Source organism: Rhineura floridana, chromosome 16, assembly GCF_030035675.1.
Source record: "Rhineura floridana isolate rRhiFlo1 chromosome 16, rRhiFlo1.hap2, whole genome shotgun sequence".
NCBI classification, from domain to species: domain Eukaryota; kingdom Metazoa; phylum Chordata; class Lepidosauria; order Squamata; family Rhineuridae; genus Rhineura; species Rhineura floridana.
The window spans coordinates 22,208,713-22,233,246 of record NC_084495.1 but is presented as its reverse complement, the minus strand read 5'-3'; the positions used below and the strand labels follow the sequence as shown (position 1 = coordinate 22,233,246).

Sequence of the window (24,534 nt, the reverse complement as noted above, 5' to 3'; positions counted from 1 at the left end):
GCTGGAGCTGATGGACAGAAACATTGGCTGCCGAGTCTAACATCAGCAACTCCCAACAGCTGCCAAATGACCCCATACCTTAGGATAAAGCCACTGTTCATATGCTGCCAGAAAGAGGAAGGATCAGTCCTGCTCCACAGGCAGAGAACGCCAACTGCATGCATCCAATATGGTGCCTTCATCTTTCAAGGCTCATTTCCATTCCTCTTAAGTCTGTTCCAGCACACAGTTTGGGAATCACTGGCCTATTTCAGTCAATTTGAGTTCATCTCTCTGCTACTTTTTAGTTGCAAGACAGAAGGAATTTTATTAATATCACACAAAGTTCTGAATGATTTACTAGAACTCTGCACCCTGGCAGATGGTGTTAGTTCACATGGTGCGTGCCAACTTCCCATAACTGCACTGTGACTTTAAGACCATTTGAGGTTATTCCTTGTAACATGTGGCAGCAGATTGAGCCAGCCAGGTGATCTCACAAATCGTGTTTCTGCACCATAAAGTACCATAGTTGGGAAGCCATTTTCATAAAGCTAATGTCAGCAGAGAGAAGTCAGCAGCCGAGGTGGTAAATAAATTAGCAATAGCTAAATTAGATGATGATAGACAGTGTGGGAGTACATTCAAAATTGAGGGATTTATGTTCATGGTTATTATAGTTTGGACTTCTGTTTTTAAAATAGCTTGGCTGTCAGTGAAGTACAGAGAGAGAAACAACCTTTTTATTGTGAGTGAAGAACTTTGTGAGCCTCCACAAATCTCCTTGCTTAAACATCAGGCTTGTTGGCTTTTAACTTTGGATCACCTGTATGACACAACCATGGCTGACATTTCAGAAGTATTGCTAAGGTGAGCAAAATGTCTAGTCCTGTGGGCGGCATTTTTTCTCCCAACCATCTGAGGGGGATGCTGGGATGAAGTGAATCTCAGTGATGCTTCAAAAAGGTCTCCAAATGCCCTCTAGCAACACATGGAATAGTTTTATCTCCTTTATTAACTAGAGGAAGGCCCAACAAGAGATGGATTGATTCCACAAAGGAAGCAACAGACCTGAACTTACAAGATCTGAACAGGGTGGTTCAAGACAGATGCTATTGGAGGTCACTGATTCATAGGGTCGCTATAAGTCATAATCAACTTGAAGGCACATAACAACAACAAAATTAACAGTGGGTCCTCAAACCAGTGGAAACCACAGATGCATGTCTGGTGAAGGGCTGTAGCATCTCCTTTGCATGCGGAAAGCCCCAAGTTCAAACCCTGGCAACTCCAGGAAGGTTTGGGAAAGACCCCTGTCTGAAACCCTGGAGAGGGGCAGACATTCAGTACAGACCAGGTATGGAGAATCTGTGGCCCTCCAGATGTTGCTATGCTACAGTTCCCAGCATCCATGGACATTGAACATGCATGCTGGGGCTTATGTCAGTTATAGTTCAGCAACATCTGGTGGACCACAGGTTGCCAACTTCTGGTACAGACAATACTGAGCTAGATGGACCAATGCCTGAGTCAGAATAAGTCAGTGTCCTATGATTCCAGTGCATGTACAGATCTGGAGGAATTTGTTTGGTTAATTACTAATGTTTCAAGAGTCTCTTTGGTTAGGGTTTGGACAGTTACATCCAGTACAGGGGAAAAGGCACTGTGCCTTCACATTGGATAGACATAGACTGCTATACCCTTTTTGCGGAAAAATCCACCAAAACACAAGAGTTCACAAGAAACAACAGGACAAACACAGGATAAATCTGAATTGTGGCTCATGTTGTGTGTACACCATTTCTCAAACCAGTGACGAGAAAGCACGGTATCAGGAGTAAATGGGAATGTGTACACAATCTTTCTGTAAACCCGAGAGACCCAATTGGTTTGTTTTATTTTGTTATTTGTATTAATGTATTGTCTTTATGATTTGAAAATTTAAAAAACAAAAAAACACAAAAAGAATGGGTAGAATTTCTCAATAAAACATTAAATTCCTAAGGGCCCAGCAGCAGCAAGGGGGTTGCATTGATCTTTTTGGCTTAACAAGGTAGCCAAGGGAGTCTTATGCCTCAAAAGCATTTAGGAAAGCCCCACATTTGCTCACAGTGGTGTATGGCTCTTTGCAGCTGGCTGGGCTGCTCTTTGTCCTGGAATGGTGGGGATTTTCTAAAGTTTTAAGCGCCTCTTAAATGGCTGTTCCAGGAAAGAATAGCTGCCTGGGTAGAAGAAACCATGCACAAAGAACGTTGCATGGCTGCAAGTGTGCACAGGGCTTTCCTAAGTGTTTTGAGGATTAAGAAAGACCCCTCAGCTGAAAAGCTATATGCACACCCTTTTTATATTCCAAAGTTCTCTTGCTCTCCATGAAAGAGGCAGAGAGAGCACCTCTTTCATGAGGAGTGAAGATTTTTGTGGGTGGGGAAAAGTCACATGGGGCTTGGCACTCACAATTTTTCAGGGTGAAATTTCTCATTTCTATATACATTTGTCCTTATTTGATTATGCTCCATTCTTCCCATTTATTGAGATCACTACATATTGGGAGCAGCATTCATATCGGGTAGCTAGTAGCCACTGATAGCCTTATTCTCTGTGATCATTGTTGTTGTGATATGCCTTCAGGTCAATTACAACTTATGGTGGCCCTATGAATATTTTTTTAGATATATTCATAGGGTTTTCATGGTAAGAAGTATTCAGAAGTGGTTTACCATTGCCTTCCTCTAAGCCTACAGCACCCAGTATTCCCAGGTGGTCTCCCATCCAAGAACTAACCAGACCTGATTCTGCTTAGCTTCCGAGATCAGACAAGATCCAGCACATTCAGGGTAGTATGGTCATAGGCCTCTGTAATCATAACATGATTTAAATTTGATAGGGCTGCCAGGTGCCCAATAGAATTTCATCCTGGAGCTTTCTTGCCACCAGTTTACCATCTCTGAGCTAGACTGTGTGCAAATCTCCCTTGTTATTTTTATTAATTTCTTCCTGGTGGATTGTGTCCTTGCTTTACGCTTCAACCCCAATTTTCAAAAGCAGTCACCCATGACTCAACCAGATTTCCAGATCACATTTAGTATATTTACTTGTGTATTAGTGAATATTAATTGGCTTCTCTGTAGGTAGACACTCCAGCGAAGTTAGAGTAATAATGAATATTTTTTTTCTCCTTTATGGTTAGTTCACACAAGCCCTAGAAATAAATAAGAGACTGAGGCTTGCAAAAGAAGATAGAAAAGCTTGATTGGGCCTTCATCATTTTCTCACTGGCAATTTTCAGGCATTATTTCCTATTGCCAGCCTGTCAATCAAAATGAATTCTTCTCAGAGATGCTGTTAGCTCCTGTGTATAAAAAGATTTTTGGATTAACAGGCAGGCCCCTAACAGACGAAAGTGAGATTGCTTAATAAGATTTGCTGGTAAATACAGGGCTGTGGAACACTATTAAATAAACCACATGAGGATTATTGAGTAATTCACTTAGCAGAGGGCAGAAATGCTCTCTAGGATGAATCTATTTGGAGACAGATGTAAATATACTTTTGACTGGAGACCCTTTGGTCATTTGCTGGGTCAGCAGTGACTAATCAATCTTTACCCTCTTGTAAACAACAGCCAGCATGATGAGTCTCCTCCAATGCATCCACCACCTCCAAAATTCTGAATTATGTGAAGTAGTTTCTATTGTGAAACTAATTCCTGCCTTTCATTGTTCCATTTTGGTTTCCAGATTTTGTATAGAGCAGCGTGAATAGAATTTGCTGTAGCTTCTCCTTCTGTTCCTCCTTCAGTATTGCTGAAGTGCATTGGCGCATTAAAAGAGCACTGTAAAAACTGTGAACAATGTGATTTGCACATATGGTTGTATCAAGGTTCACTGCACAATCCCTCCACCTGCTAATGCTATAATAAATAAGGTCACATCAAAACCAGTGTATATGTTCTGCCCCCCCGTCTTGATCAATGTCCATGCACACACATAGATGATTAAGGTAGAGAAGGGAAGATGCAACTGAATGGAGGGAAGTGAAAGAAACTCTCCTAGTTAAACCAGAATTCAGCAGAAAGGGAATGTACGGCAGAGTGAAGTCATGGATCAATGACCGAACAAAATGTGGGAAACTGGGTGATCCCTAACTCAGACCTCAGGAGGTACTGATGATTCTTTCATTGAAAGGAGAACTGAGCTGAAATTTCTCTGAAGACATTTTTCAGATACAGTTTCTGAGGTCTTGTTTCTCACCCACCCCCAAAAGAAGGTCACTTTATAGCATTTTCTCCAAATATTCTCCACCATTTTTGTGTATGATGTCCACACACACACACACGGTGCCCCAGAACAACACTAGATCCAGGCAATGTTGAGGATGCAACAAGATGGACAGGCTGCCAACACAGCTGCTGCTGCTATCATCTCCAATGGCAGCTAAAAAACAACTTAGGAAAATATTGTTCCTGCTTTATGAGGGGGGGTGCTTGCCTCCATCCCTCCCCATTTAAAGAAGACTTGGATGGATCCTTCATGAGGCTAGGGAGGAGGCCACATGGGCCTGCAGGCCAATCAGGGGGAGGGGGCAAGTGACAAGGCTAAAAAGCCAGCCCTCCTTCCAACTCTTCCTTTTTGCTTTTTTGCTGCGACCCCGTCACCCCCTTCAGTATGAGCTTGTCTAGTTGCTGTTTAGGGGCTGAGTAGGAATTTGGGGAGTACAAGTTTCATCCCCCTTGTTTTGCCTACTCCATAGTGCAGGGTTTAATTCAATTGGCTGTAGGAGGGCTGTGGTTGTTTGCTGGTTGGCATGGGGTCCAGGCAGGTGATGAGGTTGGGGGCTAAAAATTAGGTATACTGAGGCATTCTGGGTTGAGGGGCACCCTCTAGAAATCTCATGGTGCTTGATGCCTGGATGGACATGGGCAGTGCCCCTTGTGACCTGGCTTCCACATTTGGGTGAACCGCCAATATGGCGGGGCCCAGATGTGAAGGTTGGGTGCATACCCAAGGCTCGCCTAGCAAGGAGGGACATTTCCCTCCTCATCCTTGGCTAGGGAGCCACAACCTGTGGCTGGTTACATGCCCAAGGAGCTGGGCAGGGAGGCTTTCCCACCCAATGTAGTCAAACCTCACCTGCCTGAACAGTTTGAATTGGGTTAATTTGGTTGATTTGGCCTGTATGTTCTCCAAAAACTTTGTTATATTTTAATAAATTTTATTCCATAAATATGACATCATTCCAATGTCTATATCCTGAGGCTTCTTTTTGGGTGTGGGGCAAAAGAAAGAAGCTGTGCCACTGGTTCAGTTTGCATTTCCTGAAACACTTCCTGAAACAATGCACAAACCAAAATGCAGCTATCCTTTGAACTTCATACTTTGAATTCTTGTGGTACAGTTCTCCAACCAAAACAAAAATGTGTACAAAAATGCATATAGTAGGGTATGCATAAAAATGCATATATTAGTGAAAACAGCATACAGAAATGCATTACATTAGGGGAAATTGCTTTCAAAATGTGTTTATCAGACAAAATTGCATTAAAATGTATATTATATATATCAGGAAAATACTGATGAATTTTCCTGAGTTTTTTTTTTTAAATCACAAATTGATGGAGAAATTTGGTGAACTGATTGGGAAACCAAAATTGACCAATTCTTCCATCATTAGCTAATCAGTTGCTAATGGTGAGTGTTATGGGACTGAGGGATGATGATTTCTTTGTGTCCCCTTCAAGTCTGTGATCTTGTATCTGAAGCTGGGATAGACAAGCAAGAAACCTGCTCTACTGGTCAGGTAAGTTTTCTTTGTCAAGCTAGCCTGTGAGTTAATGGACTTATTGAATGGTCAATCATATCCAAAGTGAGCTGTTGGAACTCTTTTCAGGGGGAGGCCCTCCCCCCATCACCTGGCTGGAGCCCCCCTTGCTGGAGCCACAGAGAGGCTTGTGTGTTTTTTATTCTAGTCAGAGGAAAGGCTTAGAACTAGACAGACAGAGAGGCTTGATTGCTCTCTATACCCCCAAAGCTATGGGCAATGGGGATCAAGATCTGATGAACTGTTAATGCTGTGAACCACTCCATCTTCAGCTCAGGTTGGAATGTGTGTAAATAAAAACCATATATCCTATAAGACACCTTAGTTTCCACTGACCTTCTTTCCAAGGAAAGCAAACCCTGGGTAAGTGCAGGAACCCCTGGAAGTCTCACACTGCTCAGAGATTGGGGTGGTGTGCAACAGTGAGCCCCACCACCAAGATACTTTTGGAGAACATTCCCCCACCCCTATTTTTGCTGTTTACAAAGAGGGTGGAAAATTTTGAGAGGCCATTTGCGCACAGCTTGTAATTGGAAGAAATAATCAGGCACATTGTGATAGACTCAGCACACTGCAAAAAACCAAAACAATTTTGATGCAATTTTATTTATGATAGCATTAAGAAGAGTGGAGGTTGTACAATGAATCTTCATACAACAGAAAAAGGAGAAGAAAGTATCATGCCCAGAAAGCATCAGGAGAAATATGTCAAAATTTAAACTAACCTTATTTCTAACATGGGCACATTCTTTCTTGCCATGGACTCATTCAGTCCATCACTGGCTGCGAGTACTGCCTTTGGGCAGCTTACATCGAAATGTCCCTAAGTCAGAGAATAAATGGGTATTACAAATGGGAACACATAGAAACTGGTGTGGAAACTCTATGCCCTTGACGTTTGACCTGCAAGTCAATTTAACAGAGCAGATCCAAAGGGCAATTAGGGTATGAGGCACAGAATTGGAAATCACAACAAACTTCTAGAGCAGAAGCAAGGTTTACAGGTTATTCCCACACAGCACTTTCCTGTCTTTGTTTCTGTGCTGCATTATAGGGTGTGGTGTTGAATTTTTGTTTTTAGAAATGATGGTTTAATTATATATATTTATTGAACTTGTGCATTTAGGTTTGTTTTGCCTGATGCTTGAGGTATGAATGCAGAAAAGTGGGCTATCAATAACCCATTGTTACTCTTACTCTCATTTGCAGAATTTTCAGGATTATCTGGACTGAGGCTTAAAGTGCAATCCTGTATATATCTTCTCTAGAGGTGGGAAATCTGAGGTGGGGGTGGACTGAATGAAGCCCTCCAGGTTCTCTAACCAGTCCTCGAGACTCTCCCCGGCCACACCCCTCACCAATCCTGCTCTGTGCCCTCCCTAAGTGCTTTTGCCTGGCTGGAACGTGTCCATGAAATGTGCTAATGTCTCTGGCTTGCCTGGAGTGTGCGTAGAAATGTCTACCTTTTTCACAATTGGAATATTGCCTACAGTACAAAGATATGATTTGCATGCATTGCTCTGACCACATTTTCCTCTGGCCATGCCGACGTTTTCCTCTGCTCATGCCCGCCTCTAGCACATACAACCCCTTGGGATGTTAAACATGGGGGAATAAGCCCCTCAGGCTGCAATGTAGCCTACTGTATAAATGGAAGGTTTGCATGCATTAAACAGCCCACTTTTGCCTCTGGCCATGTTCACCACCAGCACATTAAGCCCCCTGGAACATAGGGGGATATGACCCTCGGGCGGGTAAAGGTCCTCCACCCCATTCTACTCAGAAGTAAGTCCTATTGAGTTCAATGGGCATGATCCCAGAAAGGAGGGTATAGGATTGCACCCTGAAGTCAATGAGACTTACTGTTGAATAGGATTGTGCTATACACAGGGTTGCATTACAACTCCCCCACATTTTACGTTAACATTTATCTTCTCTCTGCGGCAGGTCTTATCACCATCAGTTTATCAGCTCCCCTTCCATAGTAAGCACAAGTCTTGTGAAGAAGAAAGCATTTTCTTTGCTGCCAAGATATGGAACGACTATCCTCCAAACTCCACTGAAGCCTCCTGTGTGGGAGCTACAGGTAAGAAATCACTCATTCCATTTGATTACAGCTCATCTGCAACCCCCCAAAGAGCAGCTTTGGCATCTTTGAATAAAGTTTATGAATCGTTCTGAAGAAGAGGAATCAGCCTTTTGAAACATATTTTGTGCCAGCGATGTCAGGCGAAAGACAGAAAGCTTCCTTTTGAAACCCTTAATAAAATATAAGTGTTGGATAACTGGCTACATGCTTTTCTCTTTGAGAAAGTTTCATATGCTCAGGGACCACAGCCTGATAAGAAATAGGAATGCATTTCAACATCAAAAACCTTGAAGAAATGCAAAGCGGAAGAGAAAGACAGCTGGAGGTACCTTGGAGAAAGAAAGAAGCTGCCATCCATACAGATGACCTGCAAAGAGCAGCACACACATCCTAGAAAACACACACACACACACATTTGTTGGGGGAACTTTTGATGGGGGTGGAGATTCAGCTGTATTCTAGGCTTTTGCTTTTTGGATGCAGGATGGACAGCGAGAGACATGTTGTTCTGCTTCAGACCGAATCAGAGCACTGGTCCAACTAGCTTAGTACTGTCTACACCGACTTCCCTCCTATCATGACCCCTGTATCCAGCAGTGATTGGGACACAGACTCGGAGGCTAGTGCAGGGGACATCAGATGTGGAGCCAGGACAGGACTCACAGCTGAAGGTAGGGAGACCATTGCACCTGATGCTGTTGGACAGAAACTCCCAGAGAAACCTCCCAGACCAACAGGACCTATAGGGGCAGAACCCTGACCCTCACGGGCACCTTCCCTTGAGCCTGAAGAACCAGGTGCCTCCCACCTCATTCCACATGCCCAGCAGCAAAGAGAGGGCACCAGGAAAGATGCTATGGAGTGCTCATCTTCAGGCCAGAGTCTAGCCCTGTAAGGCTCAAGTTCTCTCAAGGGGGTGGAACCTGGAAGAGATAGTCTGGAGACAGAGCCATAAAATGCCTCTATCTGCCCCCAACCTTTGTGGAAGCAAGTTGCTCACTTGGAGCTGTCCATTATCTAGTGACCTTTGACTAACCTTGCCTTGCCCCACTTCCAGCCTTGCAGCTTTCTCTGTGGGATCAGGTAGCAGACCAGAACCAGAGCTTGGAAGTAATTAGTTACCAAAAAATGAATTACTTCTAATGTATTATTTGTTTGAGAAATGGAGGGGGTAGGGGGAGTCTTCTGCTCCTCTGATTTGTGGATGAAAATCATGTGACTCAAACTGGGCTTCTGCGCAGGGTTACTCTTCCCTCTTGCTCTGTGGGTGTTTAGGAGGTGACGGGGAAGGAGATGGACAGCGAGATGGAGGTGGAGTGGACAAAACAATTGTTAAAAAAATGGACACTGGTGGAGAAGAATGGAGTGGAGGGAGGGAGGAGCCAGATGGGGATGAAGGAGAAGAAGAAGGTGCTAGCTCTAGGGAGATAAAAAACTGTGGAGATGAGAGACGACAATGTATGTGTGTGAAGCAGCCTCCACCACTCTCCCTGGCTACTTTGCTGTACTTGCAGTGTTTTAATTTTTTTTGCATCCCAGGGGAAAATGTTTGCTTGGGTGGGTGTGCCACGGTTGGTGGCAGGGCAGGGTTCAGGAGGTAGTAGAGTGAGAGAGATGCTTGCTGGCTGAGTGTGCGTGTGGAGGGGGTCGCACTTGGTTTGATGCACAAAGTTCTGAGCAGTGGCCTCCCTCCTCACCTCCCTTACCAGTGGAGAGACCACCAATGCTAATCTTATGGTTAAAAAGAATTACCTCTGTGTAATACCTCTGTGTGTGTGTGTGTTTATTTTTAATGTTGTTTTAGGCTACTTAGCTGTGCAGCAGCCAAGGCCAGCACCTTGTAGGCACTCCAGTTTTTTTTAAAAAAAAATATTTATTTATTTATTTATTATTTGATTTATATCCTGCCCTACCTCCCAGCAGGAGTTAACTGTAATTGTAGTGATTACTTTTGAGTAATGGTAAACAATTCCTTTCAGAACAATTGTAATTGCAATGGTAATTTATTCCTTTTGGCGGACATACAACAGTAATTGTAATTTATTCCTTTTTATATGTAATCTTCCAAGCTCTGACCACAACATGACTTCTCCAGGGTTTTAGACAAGGGACTTCCCCCACTTGGCCCCTGCCTAGAGGTTCCAAAAATTCAACCTGGGTCCTTTTGTATGCAAAGCCAATGCATTGCCACTGAGCAACTGGCCTTTCCTGTGGACCTATATTGTATAATGCAGAGGTAAGAAACTGGATGTGGCCAATAAGATCCTTATTCCCTTTTCTCCTTCAGGCCAAGTTTGAGAAGTGGGTGGGGCCATCTACCTTTCAATCACATTATGTCACAATGACATCAGGTGACCCATTATTATTATTATTATTATTATTATTATCATTATTAGATTGCTATCCCACCCGCCCTCCCAGTAGGAGCCCAGGCAGCAAATAAAAGCACTATAAAACATCATAAACATCATAAAAGCAGACTTTAAATACATTAAAATAAACCATGTACATGCAGTTTGAAATCAAACCGTGTGGACAAAGGAACTATGCTCTGCAAGCCCTGCCCATCAGCTGATTTTCATGGCTTACAAAGCACGATGTATTGGGTTTTGTAGGTGCTGCAAATCCCCATTTGGCCTATCTGTGTCTTTGCCTACCCACACCATATCATATATAGGCATCATATATAGGTAAGCATAGCTGGGCCACAATGAACTTGTGGACCAAGTGGGGAGGTCTGACAGGCCTAGTAAGGCCCATGAGCTGGAGGTTCCTCACTGCTGGTATAGTCGCTAAGAGTATGGGCTGTAGTTTAGACCTCTCCAGTGCATCAAACAGAAACTCCTACTCTGTTGATCAAGCAAAGTCAGAAGGACATCCTTCAAGTGCTTATACCAGGCTTGGCCAATCCAGAGGTGCCATGCTGCCTGCCAATCGCATGGGGTGTTGTTGTACACCTGAAATTCCCTTCTGTGCCTGAAAAGGGAAGTCTGAAAACACACAGTCAACAGAATGTCCTAGACTTGATATCAGTCAGTGGCCACACAGTTCTTAACAGAAGTCCCAGAATCCTTCTTCCAAAATTAAACACATTACTGGACCTCTGGTTTATTTATATTTATTTTATTTATAAGAGTATTCCTAAATTGCCAGTTCATGTATATAAAAAAAATCACAGTGGTGTACAGTAAAATCATTAAAACATCATACAATTATACAGTCATAAAAGACACAATACTGGTTCCAGCAGTATTCTTTTGTCTTCAGCAATCTCATGTGAATGTGATTTACTCTTTCCAGAGGCTTCTAGGTACTGGCAGTGGTTATATTTTGGGTCAGTGACTCTGTTTTGGACCAAACATATCATTTTTGTACCATCTGAATAGCTTCACCATACCTATGAGGGGTTTTTTTTACACTTATAACCAGGTAAAGCCACTCTCCCCTATAAAATGAGCATATTTTCAGAATGCTCAGATTCAAGGACTAAGTAACAAACTCTTCAAATAAACTCTCAAGTCCACCTGCACAGGACTGTGAAATCTATACAGCAGAAACAATCCAGTCTCGCCTTCAGTGACAATAAACCTTCTTGCAGCTGTAGGAAAGGTAGGCAGCCAGAAGATAAATTGTTGAGGATATAAAGGTGATATTTACAGCACCAGTGTTTTCCTTATTCATAAATCAAGCCAAACTTGGAATGAAATTTCAACATAAAACCCTGGTCTCTTTTTAAAAATGGGGGATGCAGGCAATGGAGGGAGAGGCAAAAAAAATGTTCCAATTAAAATGAATTATTCTACAATGTAGGGGAACCAACCAACAATGCCTAGGATTGTATGAGTCCTACTTACATAGATGTGAGGATTGTTTCCATTGAGCAAAATAAAACACTTACAAACGTTCAATAAATATGCTGAGGGGAAAGTGGAAATGTCTCTCTGAGCTATACCAGGAGTAGCCGATTGATACCCTCCGGATGTTATTGGATTCCAACTTCCATCAGCCCTAGCCAGCATGGATAGTGGTCAAGGATGATGATGAGGTAGTCCAACAACATCTGACAAGCACCATATTGGCTCCATAGGGAAGGGCAAATATGTCAATTTCAGTTTCTATTTCTCATTTTCCCCCAGTCTTAAGTTCAATTTTTTATATTTCCACATCAGTTTGTGATTTATTTATTTTTTTAGTCGTCATGAAAATTCATCAGCATCTTAGTGTGAATTTCTCCTAGTATAGACATTTTTGTATGCAATTCCCCCCAAAAGTTCATATAGTTGTACGCTGTTTTCACTAATATATCAATTTTATGCACCTCTTAGCCCAGGTTATGGATTTTTGTACAAATTACTTGATGGGAGAACTGCATTGCAAAATCCAGAGAAGTGTGAATCTCCAGGGATGACTGTGTTTTGGAAAGTTCAGGTATTATTTCATAAAGTGCAGATTATGCATCCCTATGGCTCCCCCCGAGTTACAACCTCTGATGCTGATGCACATACTAGTCATGCCCCAGAAGCCATACAACATCAGTGTGAATGGGGTTTTTTTGTGCATCCTGAAATATGTACAATAGAGCTGCTTTCAGACATGGGGTTTAATGAGTTAGTAAGTTTTCCTGGTTATTATGGTTGCACTTCTGTCTTGATTTCTAATGCTCCTTTCAACCTACAGTACATGTTACATTATGGAACTGTGGCTTTTTCACTGATATACCACCATGTTATGCTAAACTTCATTTACACCAGTGGATGTGGTGTGACACAACAATGAACATCATCGAACATGTCGCTTCTCCCCCAGCCTTTCCACACATGCACATTTCTGTTCCCCCATGACTTCCCCATGAAAATGCCAGAAAAGAACTGCCTTGCACGCTGGTATGCCACCCCAAATTTCATCATTTTTATTCCCATGATTTTCTGAGTTAATGGAGTTGCAAACAGAATTTTTTCTGGAAGCAATTAATATGGAAATGAGTGCTAAACTTCCACTATATTCAACTAGATTTCCAGAAGTGACTTTTACATCATGTGAAAGATCAAATAAAATGCAGAAATTATCAAGTAAGGAAACATCGGGAAAGCAGAATAACCTGCCGTCTGAATACATCCCAGGGACAAGAGAGGGAGCCCTTCTTCTTCTTCTGCCATTCAATTTCCAGCTGTGAACGTGGTTAACTAAAGAATCATGTATTTACTAAAGACTGTTTTACTAAAGAATTTTTCACTTCATGACAGCATCTCACTTACTATGTGTTTATACTATATGTGTCTTGCTATATAACTTTTCATTGCCTTTATTAATACTGTAAGAATGGGCCAGAGTCACCCTTAGGGAGATGGTGAATTTATTTAATAAATAAAGTGCTAGGATCATAATTTCAAATTGATCTCTTCTGAATATTCTGACACTTACCCTCTGACATTTCAAGGTAATAAATTGGCAAGTCTGCTGCTTAGCTCAAGGGGATCCATTCTGTATTTGGGACATTGAGTGCAACTCTACATCGCGTTAACACCAAGTCTTAACACACTGTGTCAAAGTTGCAGAGATCAAGAGCTCCTTCTCCGCTTTTGAGATGGAAGGGGAATTCGTATAAATGCAACATTATCATTAATATTCATTGCCTTTTTCTGAAGAAAGATAGGAACGCCATCCCAAAATCAATCTGACATTTAAATAGAAAAGGAACAAGCACCAAAAATGAAGCAAAGTTTGGAACAAATTCTGAATTTTATTCTTTTCCATTCAAGTCCCAGAAACATAAGAAGATCCTTGCTGGATCAGGCTACAGACCTGTATAGTCCAGCGTTATGTTCTCAGAGGCCAACCAGATGCCTACAGGAAGAATGTAAGCAGGACTTGACAGCAACAGTTCAAGCAACAGCTTGTGATTCCTTTGTTGTTGTTGTTATGTGCCTCCAAGTCGACTACGACTTATGGTGACCCTATGAATCAGTGACCTCCAAGAGCATCTGTCATGAACCACCCTGTTCAGATCTTATAAGTTCAGGTCTGTGGCTTCCTTTATGGAATCAACCCATCTCTTGTTTGGCCTTCCTCTTTTTCTACTCCCTTCTGTTTTTCCAAGCGTTATTATCTTTTCTAATGAATCATGTCTTTTCATTATGTGTCCAAAGTATGATAAACTCAGTTTCATCATTTTAGCTTCTAGTGACAGTTCTGGTTTAATTTGTTCTAACACCCAATTATTTGTCTTTTTCGCAGTCCATGGTATGCGCAAAGCTCTCCTCCAACACCACATTTCAAATACGTTGATTTTTTTCTTATCAGCTTTTTTCACTGTCCAACTTTCACATCCATACATAGATATCGGGAATACCATGGTCTGAATGATCCTGACTTTACTGTTCAGCGATACATCTTTACATTTGAGTAGCTTTTCTAGTTCTCTCACAGCTGCCCTCCCCAGTCCTAGCCTTCTTCTGATTTCTTGACTAGTGTCTCCATTTTGGTTAATGATTGTGTCAAGATATTGATAATCCTTGACAAGTTCAATGTCCTCATTGTCAACTGTAAAGTTGCATAAATCTTCTATTATCATTACTTTAGTCTTTTTGATGTTCAGCTGTAGTCCTGCTTTTGTGCTTTCCTCTTTAACTTTCATCAGCATTCATTTCAAATCATTACTGGTTTCTGCTAAGAGTATGGTATCCTCTGCATATCATAATTATTGATATTTCTCCCTCCAGTTTTCACACCTCCTTCTTCTTGGTCCAATCCTCCTTTCTGTATGATATGTTCTGTGTATAGATTAAATAAATAGGGTGATAAAATACACCCCTGTCTCACACCCTTTCTGATGGGGAACCAATCGGTTTCTCCATATTCTGTCCTTACAGTAGCCTCTTGTGCAGAGTATAGGTTGCGCATCAGGACAAATCAGATGCTGATAATCTATAAAGCACAGGGTGATTTTCTTCTGAAACTCCTTGGTCTGTTCCATTATCCAACGTATGTTTGCGATATGATCTCTGGTACTTCTTCTCTTTATAAATCCAGCTTGGACCTCTGGCATTTCTCGCTCCATATATGGCAAGAGCCTTTGTTGTAGAATCTTGAGCATACTTTACTTGCATGGGATATTAAGGCAATAGTTCAATAATTACTGCATTCCCTGGGATCTCCTTTCTTTGGAATTGGGATGTATATGGAACGCTTCCAGTCTGTGGGCCATTGTTTAGTTTTCCATATTTCTTGACAGATTTTAGTCAAAATTTGGACTGATTCTGTCTCAGTAGCTTGTAGCAACTCTATTGGTATGCCATCTATTCCTGGTGATTTGTTTCTTCCAAGTATTTTAAGAGTAGCTTTCACCTTACATTCTAAGATTTCTGGTTCTTCATCATATGGTTCCTCCATGGTGTGTGATCAATTTCTTCCTGTACTTCTGCATAAAATCTCTCCAATTCCTCTTCTTCTGCATTTGCTGTTGGAGCATAGACTTGGATGATGGTCATATTGATAGGTTTCCCATTTAATCTCATTGATATCACTGACTCAGACCTTGCGTTGTAGCTCCTAATTGCCCTTGCTACATCACTTCTCACTATTAAAGCAACCCAATTTCTTCTTAATTTCTCATTTCCTGCATAAAATATTTTGTAGTTGCCTGATTGGAAATGTCCCATTCCCGTCCATTTTAGTTTGCTCACACCAAGTATTGTAATGTTGATGCATTCCATTTGTTGCTTGACAATTTCTAACTTTCCCTGGTTCATGCTTCTCACATTCCATGTTCCTATTGTGTGTGTCGTACAACTCCGGACTCTCCTTTTGCATCTGTGCGCATCAGTCTCTGGGTTTCCTTTCGGCTTTGACCCAGCTGCGTCATTAGTCACAGCACTACTCGTACTTGTCCTTTGTTCTTCCCCAGTAGCTCAGTGAGTGCCTTCTGACCTGGGGGTCTCATCTTCCAGCACAATCTCGTGTTGCATTTTGGATACTCTGTTCATAGGGTTTTCGTGGTAAGAGATATTCAGAGGTGGTTTACCATGGCCTTGCTCTGAGTTTGGATGCATCTTAGTCTGATGTTTCAGTTTTGACCATTCTGCCTTGGGTGTCCCTGCTAGAAGTCTAGCCTCTTGGTCTAGACTCCTGACGGCATTGCTCTCAGCTTCTTCAACACACTCAAACCCCCTCACCACATTAAGGTGTGCATCCGAAGAGGAGGTGTGATTCCTAGCCATTTGTAATCAGAAGCATATTGTCTCCAGCAGTGGAGGTAGAATGGTTAGTAGCTAATCTATAACAGCCTAAGCCTCCATGAAACTGTCTAGTCCCTTTTTCCAGACATCCAAGTTGGTGGCCATCACTGCATCTTGTGGTAGTGATTTCCAGAGTTTAACAATAACTGCGTGAAGTACTTCCTTTTGTCCCAAATCTTCCAACATTCAACATTTTTGGCCCTAGTGTTTTAGGGTTGTTGTTTTTTTGTTTCCAGAAGGAAAACAGTAAGTGGTAACTGGCTGAAATTTGGGGACGTTGTGCAGATTACAATTTGTGACAATGTCCTAGAAGGAAATCCCTGTCAGTTTACTTATGTGTAAATGACACAATGAGAAGTGTAGTTGTAACCTCTCCACATAGAGGGATAGCTCATCTGCACATTTGGTCAATAAAACTATAGTCCTGCTAATGGAATAGGAAGCTGCCTTGGTCCAGGTGAGAGTATTGGTATATCTAGCCTAGCATCACTGGTTTTGACTGGTCAATGACCTTTAGGATCTCAGAAAGATGTGTTTCCTTCCCATCTACTATCGATGCTTTAACTGGAGATGCCAGATACAGAACATGGGGTATTCTGCATTCAAAGAACATGCTCTCCACTAAGCCATACTCCCTACCCTGGATATTTACTTGGAACTCAGTCCCATTGGATATCAGAGAAACTTACTTCTGAATAAGAAACATACATAGAATTAGGCTGCAAGACATCCATATTTTCTATCAGATGAATGTCATCATAGTTGCCAGATGTACTATAAATCAGCAGCGGGGAATCCCAGGCTCTACATGCTTCCCTGGCCCTTTAGGTTCTCCACACGGCACACCTCCTCCCCAGCCACACTCTATTTCCACAGGCCACACCCCTCTATGGCCTTGCTTCACAACCTCAAGTATTTTGGTCTGACCAGAATGTGGCCTTTAACTCTTATAATCCCTCTTGGTTGCCTGGGAGGAGAACAGACAGTGTGTGTAGAAATTAACCTACTGTGCAAAAGTACATTTTATATTCATTGCTCAGCCCACCTTTGCCTCTGGTTCTGCTCACCACTGACACAAGGCTGCTGAAATGTTGCCTACAGGGAAATGCAGCCCTCAAGCTGAAAAAGGTTCTCCAAGTCTATCCGACAGCAAGACAGGTGACTTAGCTTGCAGGACATGGTCATTTTCCTCCAGTCCAACTCCATCCCTCTGCATGCTGATATATATATACACACACCCTAGGATCAGTGATGTAAAGGGTTACTGGGCAAAGTTGGCTGATAATCATTTCCTCCTCTGGACATAATAACCTGGCTATCAAAATAATGGAGAAAGAATTGGCAGAAGCCCACTGGAACCTCAACATTGTAACCCTTATCCTTGCTATGATTGCTTTCCACCGTAGAAAAACCATGAGAAAAGATTTTTTTACAAGGTCATGGGAAAATTACTAACAGGGAAAAAAGAATTTAATAATAGATGTAGTATTTCCCCCCTTTTGGGGTTTATGCCACAATTTTGTCTCATTATGACTTATTGGGAAAAACCCCAGTAGAGAAACGGCATCTATTATTAAAAACTCTTACCGGATATTCCTGGTAGACCAGCTGGTCTGGTTGTGATAGCCTCATTTTGCTGTCATGTTAGCTTTGCTTACCACTAAACTAACCTATTTTCTCTCTCCCTTCTCTTGGTTCCAGCAGAAAAGTACCTCTGAAATGGCTGCATTTAAAATATCATTTATGTCTATTGCTCTTAGGTGCCCCATCATAATTCTAACTGCAGAAGTGTTGTTGTTTTTTTGCCTGGGGCATTTGGGTGTTGATACACAACACACACACACATTTTGAAAGGGAATAAAAAAGAAACACTGAAATTCCACAGCACACACTATTATTGCTTTTAATTTTACTTAGCTTCTACATTATGAAGTACAAAGGGGATCTGACTTCTGATTAAGCAGTCTTTGCCAACTTGGTGCCCTCCAGATGTTTTGGACTACAATCAGCTCTTGCCAGCATGTCCTTTATCTCAACAGCACCAGCATCATAAGGCCAAAAAATCCGTAGGGCACCAGGTTGGAAAAGGGTGTGATTTAAGCCTCCTGGGAAATTTTGCTAGTTGTACTGGCATTCTTAACACTTTCACTGGTATATTAGCTGACAAAGAATCTTCCAACTTGTTTGGGATTTTGCTTGAATCCAATGGTAATCCAAGGATACCATTCCACTTAGCCTTTTATTTATGCCACAATTTCATCAATCGTCAAATATTTCAATGGACTTCTTCTCTTATCTCTCCACTTTTAACTGACATCTAAAGGCAATTTGGAAGTGGGGAGCAGCCAGATCTCCCAGGGCAGAGAACTCCATAATCTAGTTGTCACAAACAAGTAGATCCATCCCTGGTGCATAATTCCAATTGGGGAGGATGTGCAGGAAGAACTGGCATGTGCAGACAGGTTCAGAGGGCAAGAGGTGGTATTTCAGATATCCAGATTCCAAACATGCAGGCTGGGTCTGATGGGTGTTGTAATGCAAAACACCCAAAGGACACTAGGTTGGCAAAGGCTGGTTTAAGCAAAAAACTAGCACTTTGACAAACTGGGCCTAGGATGCGTTCTTCTCCTTTAACACTGACAGAAGTTAATAGCTTTAACCAGCACATGATGCAACTTTCCCTTTAAAGGAACTTATCAGACAGCACTGGAACACTCTAGAACTTTAGAGTGAACTTTTGACTGCTGGTTCTCCATGCCCAAAGGAAGAGATTAAAAATCTATTTTTTGGGGGGTGGAATATGCACTCATTATTCCCTGCTTTCCCATTTCCCAAACGCTATTTTCTGCCACTTTGCAGGAAAACAAATGATGTCTCCAAAGGTTCTTCTTCTAACTCAGCAACCTATCCTGCTTTTTTTCCTGACCTGACAAAGTGTGCAGGTTTACTTTAATGTGCTTGTGGCTTATCAATGCAGCTGTCACAAAAACAGGGGCATTTGCAGGCAGCCTACAGGTGTTGTTGACATTTATGGGTCCCATTTTCTCTAAATAGGCTCCCTTTGCATCGAGACTGCATTCCAAGACTCCTTTCAAAACAATTTTATTTCACTTCGAAGTGAGAATATTTTTTTCTCACTTTGTTTTTAACATTTCCATTTTTAAAATTTTTGCCCTCAGGGATAAGGAGAAAAAACAAACCCATATTTTCTTTATCTTTATCTCCCCACAAACCATTCTGGCCTCTAGTGTAATATAGTGACTAAAGCATGTGAACAGTGAACCAAGAAGCTCAGTTCAAATCTAAGGTCACAAGCTAGCCTTGGGCAAGATGCCTTTTTTTTCTCAGCCTCAGTGCCCATCTGCAATATGGGCATAAAACTATTGGTCTGCCTTGCTGTGCTTGTGTAAAGATTCTCAAGAAACAAAATGTGCATTTGTTAATTTATATGTATAGATGCAAATTAAGAAAAAATCAATGTAAATTAAACAGAAATATCCATCTCACTATAGTGGAGAAAACTATGACCAGGTTACCTGTGCACCTGCTCAGTCTGCTGTCCAGGGGTTTACTGCTGAAGGGCACCTTCAGGATTCTCCCTTCTTATGGTTATCTAGATTTTACCAGTGTCAGCTGGTGCCCATTGAGACTGGTGGGGCAGAAGGCAGGGAGATCCACAATAAGCAAAGCCAGAGCCAATGACAGGCAGAGCCAGGCTTGTCTTCATCCTCCTTCCTCCCGAGTTCTACAAGGCATGACACTGAGACTGAGGAGGAGGAAGCAGACAGCCAGGGCCACCCACTAGACTGGCTGACTGAGGTTGGTGGGGCAGTGCCCCACTTGCCCTACTGGACCAACCTCCATTGTATTTAAATATATTTAGACAAAACAGCCATTCAAATAAATGATTGTTCTTTGTAAAATGGGGTGAGTGGCCACCCTACCCACTGTGCATTTCTCCCTCACTGAGGTGAGCTGCCTAAAGACTCTACAGGCTGTATTAGGCCTGTTGTTTCTGTGACCCAGCTCCTCCCATGCCTTCCTCTCCAACTCTAGGGAAACAGCCACAAGGCCCCTAAGGTGTCACTAGTCCTGGCTCTGGGCTGATTCAGCCCTCCTCATAATTCCCTAAGAGCTGAGAAGCTCTGCAAGGTCTACTACTAGGCTGTGCTCTCTCCTTTTCAGTCTCAAGGATTCTAACCACATGCCCGTCCTGATCCATTTTGATGCCTACTGCTGAAAAATGGTGGTCACCCAAGTAAGATGATGACCTGCAGCGCCAGGTTTATTCCAGAATCCTGGGCCTACTGGTCATCTTACTTGAGCCATCACCTTCCATTTGTGGTGAACAGAAGCTTAAGGCCAGGCCCTTCAACATGGATCAATTCGCTGGTTCAGGGCCACCATTAGCAGCCCTTCACCTGAGACAAGATGGGGGGGGTGAAAGGAGAAAGAGAAATTTTACTCAAATTGCTCCTAACATGACATGCAGCTGAATTGCATCTTGTACTTTGTTATTCCAGTAATGAGCAAATAAATTAAATTTCTGTTTAAATAAATCATATTCTCTCCTCTCCTCTCTTATTCTGATAAAGTGTGTAAGCTTAACAACATAAGCTGAATCCCAGATCCTTAGAAAACAATCCATCTTTCTTCTGTTCTGGAATAGAAGGTGGCAGAGATGGGTTTTCAAGTCAGTTATCTCATCCAGGCCCCGAACAGAACTAAACATACCTATCTTAAGCAAGAGGACAGCATCATGTGGCTTCAGACTATAGCCTTGGGATAATTTGTAGATACTGAACCACAGGCTGGAAACTATGTACATTCAAAGGTTGGTTTTTCTTGTTATCTGTGTGTCACTGTTTTTTGTCATCACACCCTTTAAAGACAAACTACTATTAAATCTAGGTTCTCAGGCAGCTCATTAAAAATAGCCATCTCCTTTTACTGATGCTGAGCAAAACAGCCCTCTTTGAAAAACCTAATACCTTGCTTAGTGAAGGCTGCAGCTTTAAGTGTGAGCCGAAAGAGAAGAGGATGAAGCTATATTAACAGAGAATTTGAAAGAAAATTGTTTCATGACAAAAAGACAAAACTTGTTCTTCCTGATTCAAAGAGCTTCCTTTACCTGAATGGAGCAAGGTGCCTTTCTGGATTCTCTGAACAAATACAAATTTTCTTGTTCCCATTTCCCCTCCTAAATAGATTTGCATACATATCATGCTGTGCATCCATCACATGCTAGAAGGAGGATGGGGAGTGGCAAATTCAACTAATGGGTGGGATAGAACAAGAATCAAAAGAACAGCCTATTACAAAATGTAATAACCCTTATAAATAGGGTTGCCAGGTCAGAAGCATCCTAAACCCTGAGATTTCAGGGGCAGTCCCTAGTGGCATCATGGGGCAGTCCTGAGTGATGCCATTAAGCATGATACATTAAGCATCAACCACAGTTACTTGGACCATACCACTCAAACAAAAACAATTCTCTGATTGGAAATTAAGATAGGAATCAGCTAAATGAGAGTGATTCCTAGGTCCAGATGAAATGACGGGATCATTCCTTCTCACCTGCTTAGGGACCCTGGGTAGGGAACATTTAATCTAGCCTACTTGCTTCTGGCAAGAAGAGTTTAAGTGCCCTCAGGCCAGGCCAGTCACCAGAAGGCCATTGTAGGAAGAAAGGAGCCTAGTGTTGTGGAGATGTTAGATGGGAGCACTCAGCAGTAAAGATAGATGCCCCTGAAGGCTGCAATTCTAAGCACACTTCTGACTAAGCCCCATAGATCTCAACAGGACTTACTTCTGAGTAGATATGGTTAGGACCATGCTGTTGGTAAGCCTTGACTAGGGATCCTCTGCAAAGTTATCAATATCAAAGCAGGGTTAGCAACCCCCTGACTGGAATTCCCTGCCTGCCTTTTAACATGGTTGCTCCAAACTTCTTTACAGACTTGACCCTTCAGTAAAAGTTAAGAAGATTCTCTACCCTTTCCTGCCTACCCTGTGGGCTGCTATAAACTCACTTTGACAGCCAACTTAATTCCAGTGAGTAATAATTGACAGAGAGAAAATGCACATGGTTTGGTCTACTTTCACGGGCAGTAGATTGGGAACAGCAGCAACTGAAGCCACACTTCCCAGTATGTGAATTCTCTTTTACCAATATTGGGCAAGAAACAAACCATGATGCAAACAACAAGGTGCATCATCAGTGGGTTTAAGGAGGTTGAGCTGAGCACATGGAACCACTATTGTTGCTTCTATGGATATAAGGGAGTGAAGTCAGAGATAAAAGAAATGCAAGTAGAAAAATAAAAATAAAAGACGGTGATGATTTCCTAAATGCAATATCATACCAACCACAAGACTCCTATGAGTAAGGCAGAAAACTCAGCATCCAACAACAGGTCAGCATTCCTAACCAAGACTAAAAAAATCCTGGCAGCCAGTCAGCCAAGGTTACTGCAGACCCAGGGGCTGCAGTTGGTGTATAATACTGGGGCACAATTGCTGACATGAATGAGACCCTATCAGCATATAATACCTCTGCTCTGAAATCTGTACTGGATGCTGATTTGCTACCAGGTCAAGTTCAAGGTGTGCTTTCCATGTTATGGGTGCCACACAGTACTTGTTCTGTGTCAGGACCCCTCTTGTGTGGTCTCCACCTGTCATGATTCCACCTCAGAGTCCTGGTCTCTTAACAGTTCTCTCACCTGCCCTAGCACAGATCTCTCAAGATCCCACTGCTAGGCACCACCACCTGACACTCTCTGTAAACAATATTGCCTTGAGACTGTGCCTTAGTCTCCTCCTGGCTACAGTGTGTAGGCCTCAACCCCCCTGTATCTTTGTGCCTATAAAGATTAAAGCCCTGGGTTGTTTTGGATACCTGCTGATGTTACACTATCTCTTCACTGCTGCCACCATTGGTACTGTTTCCCAAACTTGGTATATGCCCTGCCCACCCTTCTGGTCTGTGAAACCCAGCCAAGGATCAGGCATTTTGGTAAACCAAGAACTATTTATTTATTTACACAGGAAATAAAGGATCAGTCAACATGCATGTGGTTTCCTAAGATGTGTTACTCTTTATATTTCTTAGTCATAACCTGCCTCACTACCCACCTAAATCCAATCCACCCCTCCAAAACCCAGAACCATCCACCACCCTCTCCAAAAACCCCTCTCAGCACTCAAACCTCCTCACAACTGTCATCCTCACATTTATACCTTCAGACAGCCAGATGCTTAGCCAATCATCATACAACACTCATCAACATTCCAACCAATGTACTCCCCCCACTCACTCAGTCTACTTACCACATATACTCTAATAAACCCACACTTACCATACTTACAGTAATTGCATTTACAGGGGCATCACATTCTGTTCTTGTAAAAAGTCAATCCTTTAATATGGCAGTACCTACACTTTGGAACTCCCTGCTTATTAACATTAGGCAGGTACCTTCATTGTACTCTTTTCAGCATCTGCTAAAAACATTTTTGTTTAGGCAAGCCTACCCAAGCATGTAGAAACTATTATGTTTTTATCTATTTTTAACTCATTGGTTTTACTATTTTGAATGTTTTCAAATACCTGTCTTTAACTGTTTTTGCCAATAATTTTATAGTTTTAGTTCCTTCTGTAAACCACTTTGAAGTTTTTTACAATAAAGCAGTTTATAAATGTTGTAAGTAAAATACATAAATAAATTTCAGAGTCACTGTGGCTTTTAGTAACAAAGGAATCTGCCTTATACTAACACAGGCCATTTGGTACCATTTAGCTCAGTATTGATGACATGGACTAGCATTGGCTCTCCAGGATTCCAGGCAATTGCCTTTTCCAGAGATTGGATGTTGGACTTTTCCATGCAAAGCATGTGCCCTACCACTGAGCTAGTCCTTCCCCTGTTAAAAAAAGGTATATTTAAAAAATGTTCTTTTCAATTCAAATAAAAGCACAGCATACCTAGGGGCAGATCCACACTATTCATTTAAAGCACATTCAACACACATGCTGAACTTCTCTTTATGAGGCCTTGGTTTCAAAGATCATCATATAGCCAAATCTCTTTGGTTACATAGTACTGCCAGGCAGCCAAATCAGAGCAAGGGCAGGAAGCATTACTTTGAATATACTAAGCAAATTCTTAAAAAGTGGCAGCAGGGAGTGCAATCACCAGAAGTAGGTAATGGGGCAACACCCTCACCCCCTATTTTTTCAAACTCTTCAAAAATCATCCATATGTTAGGGGTAGCATTTTGATTCAGCTGTGGTTGCACCTGGAAGAAAAATGCAAGCCAGTTAAGAGTTTTCAGGTCTGACATCATAATAATATATGCTGAATATACCTAAACCATCTAAACACTTTAAATGTGAATTGCAGCAAGTTGCTA

General features: G+C 42.0%; 1 pseudogene; it reads right to left on the bottom strand.

Moving 5' to 3' along the window:
* Positions 1-2,711: 2,711 nt before the first annotated feature.
* Positions 2,712-2,830, bottom strand: LOC133371579 (5S ribosomal RNA; annotated as a pseudogene).
* Positions 2,831-24,534: the final 21,704 nt, after the last annotated feature.